Genomic DNA, 15,947 nt, shown 5'->3' with positions numbered 1-15,947 from the left:
AATTCATCGAAACTCCTAATGGACATTCGAAAATAATTAAAAAATTTGGAGCTATCCTCTCGTAGCTCATGAAATAATGTTACAAGTTCACCCATCAATTGTCTGTTTTCAAGTAGTGGATGAATCCAAAATCTTCTTGTTTTTTGTGTTTTTCTGCGATTATGCCATATCATTAGTAACAACATGCGTTTTTTTCTTTCGTCCATTTTGGTCATGTATCAAAACAAAACTAAACCGTGAAAAACCGTGTGCAGTGTGAACGCAAAGCAAAATGAAATTACGGCACGGCACGGCACGGTTGCCGTTAGAAAACCGTCTGTGTGAAAGCAGGGTTAGGTGTTAGAATAATGTGACAAGGTTATCCTTGTTTCAGCAAACACGATGACCTTGAATTTTTAGTATGTTGTGGAGGTGACAATGCTGATCATTTTTTATACTTTAGGCGTGGAGATCATAGTGAAGAACACTTTTCGAAGACATTATTCCAACATATCAGCCCGGCTCCGACAGGCAGGAGCATTAGAGAAACTCCAGTCCAGTCTGTCATAAATCTAACTAATAACACAATATACCTAATAAACCTACAAAACGTCACTAATGCATATACATCTCTAAACCTAACCTAACCAGACAATAACTTGCCATGCATATACATCAGTCGATGGCATTAGAACCGCGTAAATACAGGTAACTCTGATTCTCAGTTTACTAACGTGTTTTACTCATTTTATTCGCAGAAAGCATTCGTTTTTTATATTTCCTAGTACAATATCGGAATTTTATACAATTCCTTGGAAATGTATAGGTACATATCTCATGATTTGTGTGTATTAAAAAATATTTGAAGCAATATTTTATACATTTCTTAAACAGCCTCGGATTCCTAGATTTCAAAGATCACGTGTTCGATGTATCTCCGCCGCTTGCTAGCGAGAACAGTGAAGACCGCAGCGGTGATCTCCAAAGCTGCCTCTACCACAGTATAATGGTTCTATACGGTAGGTTCAGTCATTTGGTCTGCCTAAAATACCGATATTTTTTGCAGACCGTCATAAATTAACTTTATGTACACTCATATACGAGGACGGTTCAATAACTTTATCGAAATGAACTTACTGTATAGAATCTTTATACTGTGCCTGTACTGTGCGGCTGCGTATTGTATTATTTGAGATTGGTATTATGGTAATTAATAATCTGATATGGGGACCCGCCGGTCTAGCGCAAGTTCGCGTCACACACCCCACAGGTCACCAAATGTCTAAGGCAGAGAGCAGGTCATCAGCCGTACTGATGAGTGCAGACTTGCTCTCGCAATCACTGTTGCCAACCTACTACAGGAAAAAATCCCACGCACAGGTCCAAAAAATCCCATATTTTCTCCAAAAATCCCTCCACGCGCAAGTCTAAAAAGTCACATATTTTCTCTAAAAATCCCTCCAACTTATTACTATTATTATTTTTTAATTCGTTAATTTAATCGTTTATTCGAAGAAAAAATATACAATATTTTTGTAAACATGGACAACTTTTCGTGTCGATAGTATAATACCGATAATTTTATTGTATGTAGTTATCTCGTTTCCCAAAAATGCAGACAAAACCAGGCCTTGGGGGTTTAGATGTTTAGATGTTCGGATTTTGGAACAATACACCAATTCAAACATTTATTTTTATTAGTTTTAACATCTGTTTCTGATCTGTTGACTGGTCACTTTCAAGATGTTTGCTGAAGACCATACAATGATACGAAAACAATATACAATTCAAAAAAGTTCAAGACAATTTATCGTAGGGACTTGAGCAGGTACCTGCAGGCTGCACCAGTAGGCTTGAACGCACGTCGCCGTCGTATATCAACCGTTTCATCGTACAGCATTACACGATTATAGCTGACAAAATTTTACGTTTACAAATGAGCGCCTTCATAATATAATATCAGGTCAACAAAATCAAACAAAACCAACCAGAAAATGACAAATTACAAAAAATCCCGTAAAAATAAGGAAAAATCCCTTTATCCCTCGAGAACGTCAAAAATCCCTCGAATCGGGATAAATCCCTCGAATTGGCAACACTGCTCGCAATGAAACATCTTTTCCCTCTTTTCTGTAGACAACGAGATTGTTTCACGCCAGTTCGCACCACACGCCCCACAGGTCTCCAGATGTCTAAGGCAGAGACGCAGAGAGCACATCTTCAGCCTTACTGATGAGTCCAGGCGTGCTCTCGAGACGAAACATCTTTTATCTCTTTTCTGTAGACAACGAGACATCTACACTGATATTATCGTTGTATTGTAATTATTAATTATTCGACGAAATTAGTAATTGATTTACGTTCCTTAAATTAACAAGTTTTATAACAAAAAGACCAGTAGTGGTATGCCCCTATGTGAAACTGCGAGAATAATATTGGGCAATCGTGGAAGAATTTCTCGGAGAATTGGTGAAGACCTTCAAATGCGGCTGACCATGTCCTGATGAAGTGGTCTTGCCGGTTTTCCATCCAAACACCGGTGCTGCGACGGAATGGTTTCAAGAGGTAAAGGAAATTAACAGAAATTGGAATTGGAAGCAGAGGCATTGTTTAAAATTGGAAGATTTATGCCACAAGGTATACTTTAGTGGTTTGATAATTGGTAGCTTGACGTAAGAGATATACGTATGAGGTAGCAAATTACGATGGAAGTATGTGTTACATCTTCATTAAAAAGCATCTACCTTAAGAAGTTTATCAGTTACATGAAAGGAACTAAATTTGCTAGAATCAGTATTAATAAAACTCCGGTTCATAATTCAGATTATCGCACAGTTTCTTAATTGTTAGCCTATTTTTTAGCATTTCCCGAATGAATAAATGAGTCATCCTTATAAACGAGATAATTCGCCCATAAAATGTCACAGCTGTCTGAGGAAGGGTCACAACTGTAAAGGCTATTGATTGTACTGAAGCTCAGAATTCTCATTCAACAGTAACCAGTAAAAGCTCTAATGTCCTTACGCTATTTTTGTACAAAATTTGACAACATTGTAAACAATTGCATTACCAAAAACGCCATTGAACAAAGACGTAAGGTTACCTCGCGTATAGCTGATAAATTTGCTGATGGTTTGATTGATTCATGCTCCAATCTGATGCGATATCTAACGAAGTTAATAAACAATATTTGAGTCACATTCGTCAACAATTACAGCCGTATCACTGAATATTTTAGGAATTAGCGAACAATTTAATGTGACCTTGGAGATTACCATTCCTCTTGGTCCCCGATAGAGTTTCGGATTTCGGATTTTGATGCTCTTATCGATTGTAATTTATAACGGGAGATGTAGCTACAGTAACTTACGGCTGGTAATACGGTACAGTGATTATACAAGGACTCTTCAGAAAATTAAGCATTTACACATGCCCTCTGATTACTTGGAACTTGGAACCCATTACAAACCTATTTGGAAAGTGATAATTAGGTTTCTGTAGAGAGATCAAAAAGTCAAAAAACCAAAATGTACCAAAGCTTCGAAATGACACATGATTTGCGGAAAGCTCGAAGTCCTCGGCAAAAAAAAAAAAAACAACACATGCAACTCAGTACACGTGAAAGAAATGAAACTTCTTTGGCGATCTATTTGTTTCAATCTGTACGTAAATTTTCATGCCGATTAATAAATACGAGGGTGGATTGATAAGTTTCCGGCCTAACCAAGAGATGACGCCACTAGGCCTACCTTGAGGTGACATTCTATAGTACCATCCTTGGATAGCTTGTAGCTATAGTTTCAGCCCGATCTCCTTGCTAGTGTAGGTTTGACAGCACGCTGAACAAGACGCCTCTGTGGTTTTCGTAAAAATGGAAAAGCAGGAAAATCGTGCTGTCATCAAATACTTTTATTTGAAGGGGTTAACGCCGAAGGAAATTAAAAAAGAGATGGACTCAACACTGGGGACATCCTCCCCGTCATATTCAACCGTTAAGCAGTGGGTTTCCGAGTTTAAAAAGGGTCGTGTGAGCACCTCTGATGGGCCTCGCTCAGGACGCCCCGTTGAGGTCACAACTCCAGATATGATCGAAAAAATTCATCAAATAGTGCTGGGAGACCGCAGATTGAAAGTGCGTGAGATAGCTGAGACCTGTAAGATGTCATATGAACGTGTGCAACATATTTTGCACCAACATTTGCATATGGAAAAGCTCTGTGCAAGATGGGTGCCGCGTTTGCTAACAGTCGACCAAAAATTGATTCGAAAAAACATTTCTACCGCAAATTTGTCATTGTATAAGCGTAATCCAAGCGAATTTTTGCGTCGATTCGTAACCGTTGACGAAACGTGGGTCCACCACTACACTCCTGAAACCAAAGAACAGTCTAAACAGTGGATTGGACCAGGGGAACCAACTCCAAAGAAGGCAAAAACAATTTTTTCGGCGAACAAGGTTATGGCTACTGTTTTTTGGGATGCAAGAGGTATTATATACATTGATTACCTTGCAAAGGGTAATACTATCACTGGTCAATACTACGCAGACTTATTGCAACGTTTGAGCCACGAGGTGAAAATTAAACGACCTCATCTGGCGAAGAAAAAAATCTTGTTTCATCACGATAACGCACCAGCGCACACGTCAATCGTTGCGACGGCTAAAATCAACGATCTAAAGTTTGAATTGATGCCGCACCCTCCTTACTCTCCAGACCTAGCCCCGAGTGACTATTTTCTGTTCCCTAATCTCAAAAAATGGCTTGGCGGTAAGAGATTTGCGGACAATGAAGAAGTAATCGAAGCTGTAAATGGTTATTTTGAGGAGCTTGACGAATCAGTCTATAGAGATGGCATTAATAGACTGGAACACCGCTATGAGAAATGTATCAGCCTTGGAGGAGATTATGTTGAGAAATAAAAAAAAAAAATTTTTAAAAACCTTGTTTTTCTTGGTCAGGCCGGAAACTTATCAATCCACCCTCGTAAATCTTGTAATACTGTTTCTCTCACTACCACTCCACGGCTGCTACTTTATGCAAGCACTTGAACTGGTGAGCATCGATAACTTATGAGTATTTAATGAAAAAAGTTAATATACAATATATTCTTTGATTTTTGAGCTTTAACCATATGTTCGGAAATTTGATGTACCTTAATCGGACGTGGTAGAGTGACGTATTGAAAAGTACTTATCTGAATATTAGACATTGCGATTGTGCAAAAACTAGCAGTACACTTCATTTATTGTACATAATGGTCATTACTTATCAGAAGGACGATGCTAGAAACTTTAATTTAACAAAGTTACAAAATTATATTTTCTAGATAAGCAGTTTTCACATTCTTCTCTGTAAATGTAGCTCCAACTGGCAAGTTTTGAATTTCATTTTAAAGTTTATGCGAATGTGAGTTTGTTTGTTTATTTATTACAATTTCACGTCATAACTACTCAACCGATCAGCATGGAATTTTGCACATACATTATCAGGCCTACAGAAAATGGCATAGGGTACCTTTAGACTGGTTGAACACCCACCTCCACTCTTTTCTATCCTGAGCTAATCTTCGCAATTCCCCAAAACTAGAACAAGCCATATTCTTAACTATTCCCGAACACCAATGTAATTTAGGTTCACCTCTAACTTTTCTTGACTCTTGTTTCTGCCTCTAATATGTCTCTGAGTAGACCTTCATGTATGAGAAGGTGTCCTACTAACCTATCTCGCTTATTTCTTAATGACTTCCACACAGTTCTCTGTTCTTCTATTCTTTGTAATACCTCTTCATTTCTATCCTTCTCTATCCACGATATCCTCATCATTCGCTTGTAACACTACATTTCAAACGCTTTTCTTTTCCGCCGCGCCCACTGTCCATATTTCGCAATCGTACAGCACGACGCTCTAAACATACACCTTTAACAATCTTTTTCGAATTTCTAAATTAACATTTCGCCAGCATAAAAGTGACTTCTATTTATTGAAGGCGACTCGACCATGCGCTATCCTCTGCTTTATTTTCCTACTGCTCCTTCGGTCTTGACATATCTGACTTCCTAGATACCTAAAATCAGCCACTTCTTCTAATTTTTCGTCTCCTATTTGTATCTTCGCTCTTTCCCTACTTTTTCTTAATTTTCATGCAATAGTGTTTTGTCAATACCGCTTCCATTTTATTAAAAGCTATATCTAACTCTTCCTTGCTAGATGTTGATACTGCTATATCATCTGCAAATCTAAGCGTACTAATCTTTTGTTTCTGTATATCTTTGCAAATTGCAATGTTTCAACACTGTTTAAAAAGATGCTGACAATATTTATTGGATGACCTTTGATATTGTAGACCCTGGAATCAACTTCACACGATTGTTGTAACAATTTTTGCATTTAAAAAATCCATTTCGACTGACCTACTAAAGACTTAGCTAAAATACTTCCTGAAAGCTCACAATGAAGTGCAATTTTATACAGTTCACGAATAAATTGCCGAAAAGCTGCATAAAAATTTTAAACGGTCCATAGTTGAGCATGCGTCATTTTGGGCTGTGCCAAGCGCTCGTCGTACGGCAAGCGTTTTTAGTAAGTTCAGCGTCGGTATACTATTTCGACGCCCTACGACGCGACGTGGTAGTTTCATGCGTACAACGCGCCGCGCGCTATTCCTATCGTGTCGAAAGTTACACAAAAGTGAGTAAGTTCTTTTTACACAATTGTGTTTGTGAAACTTAGTGAACAATTACCTTAATGTGTATAAACGGGTTGTTTTTGGTCATCGAAAAAAGTTCCAGCATCTGAGAAGCACTTCGTACACTTCAAGGTATTTATACAATAAATAAAGTTTTTGATAATAAGTTATTTTGATTTTAAACGCCCAAAACATACCTACCAGGTACTAGATTTAAATGAGTAAATAATTTGCCTTTATTTTTAAAGCATTTGTTGCGGTAGAATTAAACTTATTGCTAGTTTGTTTCGTTTATATGCGTCTGTATGTCAGTAAGAATTATGTAGCTAGTATTATTATATTATGTTTAATCGATAATGATATTCTATTTTGGTAATAATCTCATTTTTAATCAGCAGTAGAACTAAAAGGTCAATACAGATGGATTGCGATAAACTGTTTTCTTGCATTATCTGATGTGTTTGGTATTAACTAATTAATATTGAATATACACATAAAATCTTTAATTTTTATTTCATTTATTATACCACCGATTATGTTTGCACTTCCCGGGTGTAGCTTGATATTTTACTTTTGAATACTACTTTATTGATAGTTTAACAGATTCATTAACTGTAACCTTTATTAGGCACAAAATTCCTTCAAAATGTCAAAAGTGTTGGTATAACGTAATTTTATAATTTAAAAGACTCTGTACAACGTCTAAAAGAAGTTTGAGGTATTAACGAATTTTAAGAAAAATATTTTTATCTTGGTCAGAAATTTATCGATTATACGAGACGCAGATCTAGATCTCATCAGCGCGCTATGGACAGTTTATATAAAAAAAAAACTTTTGGGTGTTTCATTCTACCAGCCACTAATGCTGGTCAGTGGGCAGTCCCTCCGGACTACGCCGGAAGGTACGGCGGAAGGCCCTCTTCAGCCTCCTTTCAGGAATCGTGGGAATGGGTGAGTGGTGGTTTGGGTGAGAAAGATGAGACGGACGAAATGAAGACAGAAGAGAATGAATGATTATCTGTGGAATATTACTGTCCCAGCATTTTCCTAAGTGGTCCAAGGAAACCACAGAAAAACTTGGACCAAGGCAGACGGAACCGGAATTGAACCGGCGTCCTTCGGAATGCTAAACAATGGTCTAAATACCAGGCCGTGCCGCTCGGTGCAGTCTATACCCACTAGATGGTCATATAGTTCCTGTACTTGGATATTATACATATTCCCTCTTTAGGAGCTTATGAGGTTTGACCAGTAGATTATCAAGACTGCCACAGACGCTCTGATAAGGTTTAACGAGATCGAAATCGCGATCTGCCTCTGGTGGTTCCGATAAATTTCTGACGAAGAACTTCCAACAAAATCCTTGTCTAACACATGAAACACTTCATTAGCAGCAAATGCCCACTAGATGGCGGTATACTTCTTAAGTATACTTGGAAATTAGAGAAATATTTGTTATATATATCCTTCAACTAAGAATTCTTTCTGGTAGTTTTAGTTTATGTGAAGATACAAATAAGTGAGGAAAAAGCAAATTACTATAGAAAATAAAAGAAACAGTTCTGGGCCACTTATTTGGGTTGGTGGAGCCTAGTGAGCAATTAAGAAGTAACCAATAAATAATTAAAAAACTAGAGAAGCCTGTACCATTTCTTACAGCGATCTCTGTCTGTGAAGTACCGCCGAAATCGCTTCAGCCGTTTTGAAGATTAGTCTGTGCAGACAGAGAGACTTGTATAACCATGGCAGCATTCCATCGAGAGATAGTGTAGACTAAATCTGACATTTATCTAGATACAGGTTTTTTCCGACAGGCGTGTGTTACGACATAATTCGGGTTGGTTTATGTGATTCTAACCTCAAAATTTTATTTACGATTAAAGGTAGCTTGACTTGCTTTGTGTTGTTTTGTGTTTTTCTCGCTCAATAGATCTTCCTTTTGAACTTCAAAAAAGGCAGTTATTTCAATATTATAGACACTTCAGTTATTGTAGATGTACAGATATGTTTGATAACGCAAATTTCCCATGCAACGGAAAGAACAATTTCCACATTCTAATAATTGGTGGCTAAATATTTTTCCAATGAGATTCTCGTATTTAGACAAATACTATTACACAGGATTAGATTGATGTAAAGAGTAATTACTCAGAATAAGATTTATGAAGATGAATTGCTCGTCCGCTTACAATGTATTAGGTGAAACACGTAGATTTTACTAACTATAATATTATCTGTGATAATTAAGGCTTAGCCTTTTTTTGTTTACCGTCTCTTATTTTTTGTTTGCCGTATGTACCTAAAAAGAAAAAATAAGAAATAGAAAGTTGGTAGGACACCTTCTCAGACATGAAGGGCTAGTCGGAGACATATTAGAACGAGCGGTATGACCTAGGGGTTTAGATCATTGCTTTACATTCGAGAGGACGCTGGTTCGATTCCCGGTCCGTCTGCCTTGGTCTAAGTTTTTCTGTGGTTTCCTTGGGTCACTTAGGCAAACGCTAGGGCAGCAATATTTAACAGATAATCTTTCATTCTCTTCTGTATCCGTTTTGTCCGTCTCATCTTTCTCCTCCGAACAACTACCCACCCATTCCCATGACTTCTGAAAGAAGTTTTAAGAGAGCCCTCCGCCCGATGTTCCGGCGTATTCCGGAGGGACTGCCCGCCTATTAGTGACTGTTGGGAATGAAACACCCAAAAGTTTTTTTTTTATATATTAGCAGCAGAAACTCCAGTTAAGAGGAGTAGAGGTAGACCTAGATTACATTAGCGTTCACAAATAGTTAAAGGTGTAGGATATTGTAATTCTAAGGAAATGCGAAGATTAACTCGGGATAGGAAAGAGTGGAAGTACGTGTCCAACTAGTATTAGAACTGATGACCTTATGATGATGATATAAAGAATTGGCTGTAAACGAGTTATATACATAGGCGTCCATTTGCATCTTTACATTTCTTCTGCATGGTGATATTTCATCGCAAGCGGTAATCAATTCAAATTTCTCGTTTACTGGTCCACATACTTAGTTCATAAGTTTTGAAAACATTCGACTAGTCATTCATTTTTGTTAACTATCTTCCTATTCTCAATTTTAATTTTGGTTTTTCAAGTTTATATTCTCCATTTTGCTTAACAATGTATGTAGATATACACCAAAGTGGATAAATGAGTAAATTTTGTTCAGTTTGATGATATAGCAGATAGCAGAACAAAATTACGAATGGTGCATCGTGTGTCGCAAACGTTAGTGTCGTCCTGATTAACGCTTGCTGAGTTTGCGGCAACTAATGCCCTGTAAATTTCCCAAACATCCTTTGTTGTATGTTTTTTAATTGCAGGAAGCATTCCAACTAATATACTAACACATTTTTATAGAACAACAGACTGAATTTTTGTTCAAAACATTTTAGCAAGCTATACTCCGTTCATTTTCAAGATAGACCAAACTGAAACGAGTAGTATGCGGACAGCGTTGTACTTATTGGTCAATAAGTCAATTCTCAGATCTACCGAAAGTTTCTAGGGTCACATTCAGCCACCACGTGCATCTTTGATATATATTTACACAATTATTTTTTTAATGTTAAAAGGAAGAGAGTCAGACAGAGATGCACACTGTCATCCTCTACTTGTTAATCTTTACATCTAAGACGCCATCAACATCATTAAAAACAGTACAACTGTACGGACAGATATACAGGGGCAAAAAATTAGTAAGCTTAGATTTGCAGATGGTATAGCAGTATTAGCATCTAGTAAGGACGAGCTAGAGATAGCTTTAAATAAAATGGAAGAGGTGTTGACAAAACAGTATTGTATGAAAATAAAGTAAAAACAAAACTACTGGTTTGCAAGGAAGGAAAAAGTAGGGAAAGAGCAAATTTAAAGATAGGAGACGAAAAATTAGAAGAAGTGAGATAAGTCAGGATGGAAGGAGTAGTAGGGATATAAAGTAGAGAATAGCGCAGGGCCGAATCGCCTTCAATAAAAAGAAATCATTTCTTCGCTCGCGAACGGTTAATTTAGAAATACGAAAAAGATTGTTAAAGGTGTATGTTTGGCGCGCGGCAGAAAAAAAAGGTGAGAATCGTTCGATATGTGCTGTTATACGCGAATGATAAGGATATCGTGGATAGAAGAGGTTAGAAACGAAGAGATATTAAAAGGAATAGAAGCACAGAAGATTCTATGGAAGTCAATAAGAAATAGGCGAGATGGGTTGGTAGGACACCTTCTCAGGTATGAACGTCGAGTCAGAGACATATTAGAGGCAAAACCGGAAGTTAGGAGGGAGATGATGATGAGTCAAGGATGTGGGTTGTTCTAGTTTTAGGGAAATGCGAAGATTAGCTCAGGATAGGAAAGAGTGGAGGTGCGTGTCCAACCAGTCATAGGGTTGACAACCTTATTACGATGATTATCTGTCATTTGAAAATTTGCGCTTCAATCGGTACTTTCATCGACACGATTTCGAATAGCGTCATCTATTACACGGGCGGGTACCACAGCCTTATTAGGTTAGAAATTAGCAGTCTACGTATATTGTATGCTCTAAGGATGAGATTCCGTTACACTGTCGAAGAACCATTTCAGATAAGGTACATTTTGTAGCGCTTCCGTAGCGCGACAGGTGCTTGTTCGTATGTATAAAGAACGATCTTTTGCAGCGCTTCGATATTGTAACATATCTATATCAAATTTAAAGAAAAAGTTATTAAAATGATGTCACAGAAGAGAGACGAAGACAAGCTTACTTTATTAACAGCTAAATTAAGAAAAAGGAGAATATAATGAATCTGAAATATTAAGTCGATTCGTACAGCAAATCGATTGATGAAAGGATTTCTGTACTTTCAAACATTTACGTCGAAATGCAGTTATTCCAAATGCAGTCTTTGAAATTATGAAAATTTTCACGTTGACATTGTTCAACATCCGTCTGTCGCACTACTAAAACTACGTCAGTGTGGAAGCGTTAGTAAATGTATTTCTTAGTGAAGAGCAACAATTGTAGACTATTTAGCCGCGCGATTCAAGCGAATGTCGCTACAGTTCAGCGACTGTAGCGTTAAGCTTTAGAGGCGCTGGTCTCCTGAAAGCATCAATTTAAAACAGTAGATTTCAAAAAATCGCGCAACTGTAGTGCTTCAGAAGCGCTACATAATGTAGCCCATGTGAAAAGGCTCTAACCTGCCTTTAACTTGTATCTTCATCAGTTTTACGTAGGAATGAATCGAAGACTTTTTAGTGACGACTATTCAGGAGGTTCTGACTTACTGTGGTAGCAGTGACTTTAAGTTTAGTTTTATTTTTTTGCAGTTACTTAGTGAATAGTTTTCACCTATTTTTAATAAACGAACCGCACTTATCAATGAGATGTTTGTATCATACTGTAATTACCACGAAACAGTTGTTCCAGATAAGAATTTTTCAAAAAATAAAGACACAAAATATTGAAAATGATATGGTAATACCAAAAACTTTAAATCTTTGAAGGAAAGGTATTTATTTAGCTGGGGAGTTGGTGGCAGAAATTTATAAATCATTAGCTGGCATGACAAAAACTGAACAAAGTGAAGTTTTAATTATAAGAACCATCAGCGAAGTTAAGTTGCGGCATACCATTATCGCTGCAATATCAATTAATAACTAATTAAGTATGTAAAAATAAGTTGACCCAAAACATTTGCTCATGTTTGACATTTTTTAACTAAGGGTCCTCAACAAGGCTATTAGATAAATTTCATCGCCAGACGTACCTATATGAATGAGTATTACATTTTTTATTTTAACTTCCCAATAAGAATACGTTATGCCTCATTTGGCCTATTTCATGAAATCAATATATGTAATATCATCAATATATGTATATTTCACTTAAATTTGTCTATGTCTTCTCATACAGTAATCGTATGATCCTAAGTAATTAAACAATAGTAGATATATTACGTACTATGGAAAGGAAGAGTTGCAAACCATTGCCTGAATATTTAGTCCTTTAGAAAATGTGTATTAATATTACGAAAATCTATTGGGATACGCCACCTGATGGCAAAATTTATAACTCGAATGAGGGAAAAATTTACATAGGAACTGTGCACGCAAATTGTAAAATTGTTTATTAAAATAATAAAACACGTTAAAAAAGTAAAAATTTTCTTGATGATGGAGTCGACGAAGTTTTCTTCTAAAGTTAAATCAAATAAAAAGTTAATATGTTCAGTGAAAAGCTGCAATAGCACTTCAGACATAGATCTTCACTCTTCACCTACATTAACTACTTTCCAATAAAAACTAACCGTTTTATATATGTAAAAAATATATTCGGAAAATTAGAGAAAAAAGTAAACTAATAGAAGCTTGGATGAAAGCAGTAGGTATCAAAGAAGTGAATTCCGGAATAAAAATTTGTTCACGTCATTTTAATGCACATGATTATATTTCAGCAAGTATTTACCATCAGCCATAACCTTAATATTTAAAACTAGAATCATACTAAAATTATAAAGTGAGAAATTATTTATTCCTGTGTAATTGATTTAACACAATTCTAATGATACGATATAAGTATTTTGAGGTTAAGAACCTACCTGCTGCAATACAACAAAGTTGCAATAATGTGTTTGCAACGTTCTCTTAAATCGGCTTTGCACGTGCAAGTCATTGATATGATATTGCTTAAATCACCCAGAATCACCTCACCAATTATATAACGTGAATCACTTTTTAAATCCGAAGTTTGTAAAAAGTAGGCAGTAAACTTGACGGAATTTGAAGGCTAGCTTCCGGATTTGTTATTTCCGAATTTTATAATGTGATTGGCATTAAAAACACGCTCACCTTCAACGAAATTTCCTTTCCGAGGCTTTGTGTCAGCCCAATCACATATTGTGTCAATACTTATCATTTTATCGTAATTTAAAAACTTGGAAATTGCACGGTACACTATAGGAACTACGATAAATTTTCCCTAATCGGCGCCATGTTTTTAGGCTCCTCCCAGTTGACGGATCCCAATAAGAACGAATTTATTTAAAAATAAGAAATAAAAATTTAATGAATTATAATTATTGTACCTAATAGAAATTAAAAAATTTAGGAGTAAATTAATTTCGTAGTCTAAATCAGAAAAGATATAAAAAGTATTAAAATTTAAAAATACATGAATCAAAAAAGTTTTAAATGTTTAACAACAAATGAATCAATCGCGTTATAAAAATTTAGCAGTAAATGAATTATTGTAAAAAAATAATAAGAATGGAACAATAAATAAATTACCTACAATAAAAAACATTGACGAGTCCAAGGCTTTGTTTTTCTTGAAAATCCGTGACCGAACTTCAACGAAATCCTTATAACCTTTTTCCTTCTTCATCTTGAAGAACATTACAAAACTGAATATCATACAATTTATAAGGTATTGTAAATGCATTAGTTCAATAGAAAGATTCATTTGCAATTCGTGAGTTTAAAAAGAACTGAAAAGTTCGGGGACAATTCTGAATTTACGGGAAAAATTCGTTGGGCGAAAATTTAGAAGTTTACGAGCGATGATAAATGCTCTCATACGAATTCATCTTTCGAAGTTATTTTACGAATGAGTTTAGTTTGGGCAATGTCGTATCCATATCGACTAGGAAATATCTTAAAATTTATTTTACTAGAGTTATAAAGAAGGCAATAAGATCAACACAAGAATAGGACCGTGAAGAGAACAGAAGTATATACAATTAGAAGAAAATAAAGATGTCGTGTTGGTCAAACGGAGAGACCATTTCAAAACTGTATTGTAGCGAGCACGAGTGTGTTTGTGTGCGATCGGGCACACGTGTGTGTGAACGGCTTATCGATTCGCTGACTAGCCGCGGTCGACTTTCTTTATGTGCGCCGTATTTGTAAATGTGTGTGTCGTACCTGCGTTCTGAGAAAGCAGTTAAACAGTTCAAAGAAAAAATAAACTATCCGGACATTTTACAGAAGGTTCCCGAAAGTAAACAAAAGAATATTTAAAGGAAGAGACGACCGCCAAGATAAGGAGAAATAAATTGACCGTTGCAGAAGTGAATCCAATGGTAGCAGTGAAATAAATAGCGCAGTGAATAGTGATATATCAACACTAGTGTAAATAAACAGAATAATTCATAACCTAAGTTTAGTAATAATTTAATAGTGTTTTTAGTGTAAATAAATAGTTTTTGTCGTTATCAATCTTAAAAGTTAATTTTGTTAAACCCACGGACATTACAGTATTAATGAACATTTTACAGTATCATAAGTTATCGTTTTTAAAAGTAATTTAATTAAATACACAAAACGCTTTTAAATGTTTCAGTTAATATTCAAGTACTTCAAACATTTTACCAGGTCGTTGTACACCTAAACACCTTTTCTATCTTGAGCCTATTATTGTATTTCCCATAAACTGGAATATCTGACATTCCCAACTATTTGAGAATGGTGTAGGTCTTCTGAACTTCTATATTCCTGCTTCTGTGTGTTGCCCTACCATCGTATCTCTTCGTTTCTTTGCTGACTCCCATAGCACTTTCTATTCTCCTACTTTTTTTAACATATCAACTTCTTACCTTCTCTAATATGTACGGTATTTTCATAATCCGCTTACAAAATCACATCTCGAATCCTTCTGACCTTTTCTATGGGTTTGTACCCACCGTACCCCTAATGAGCCACGTCCCTTTAACATTCTTTTTGGTTGAGAACCCAAAACTGATCTCTTTTTCTTTCGTTAACCCGTTCCCGAATCGACTATCCTCGATCAGAGCATCGATCCCCGTTCACGCGCTAAATTTATTGATATATCAGTGATTTTTTGTACATAATTCAACATTGGTCATTCACTGGCCCTAGAAGTTTCTCTGATTTAGCTGATTTAGTGAAAACTGATAGAATTTCTAAAACTAACTAGGTTAGAAACCTTCTCTGACTTTTTCGATAACTTCCTGAGGTTCTATAACCTTCACAGTAACCAGAACTATCGCACTTGCGTTAATTTCTGCTTGTAAATGGATAATTCATTGGAAAGATTCTTTTCGATGCTGTCTCGTTGCTGCAGAATTTCAAATTAATGAACTCGATATCTGTTTTATGAATTTTGAAAGAATTGCAAAATTCCTTAAAACTCCACTGCGTGACACTATAAGAACTTAAAAACAATAACACTTATAAATGGTGTGTGTCCTAATTTATTAGTGTTACAGTTTTTAACTATTTATAGTATTTATTGTTAAATTTAATGTATTTACTTATGGTACCTTTA

The sequence above is a fragment of the Agrilus planipennis genome, unplaced genomic scaffold (genome assembly GCF_000699045.2).
Source record: "Agrilus planipennis isolate EAB-ADULT unplaced genomic scaffold, Apla_2.0 scaffold331, whole genome shotgun sequence".
Classification (NCBI taxonomy): Eukaryota; Metazoa; Arthropoda; class Insecta; order Coleoptera; family Buprestidae; genus Agrilus; species Agrilus planipennis.
This window is presented reverse-complemented; position numbering follows the sequence as displayed.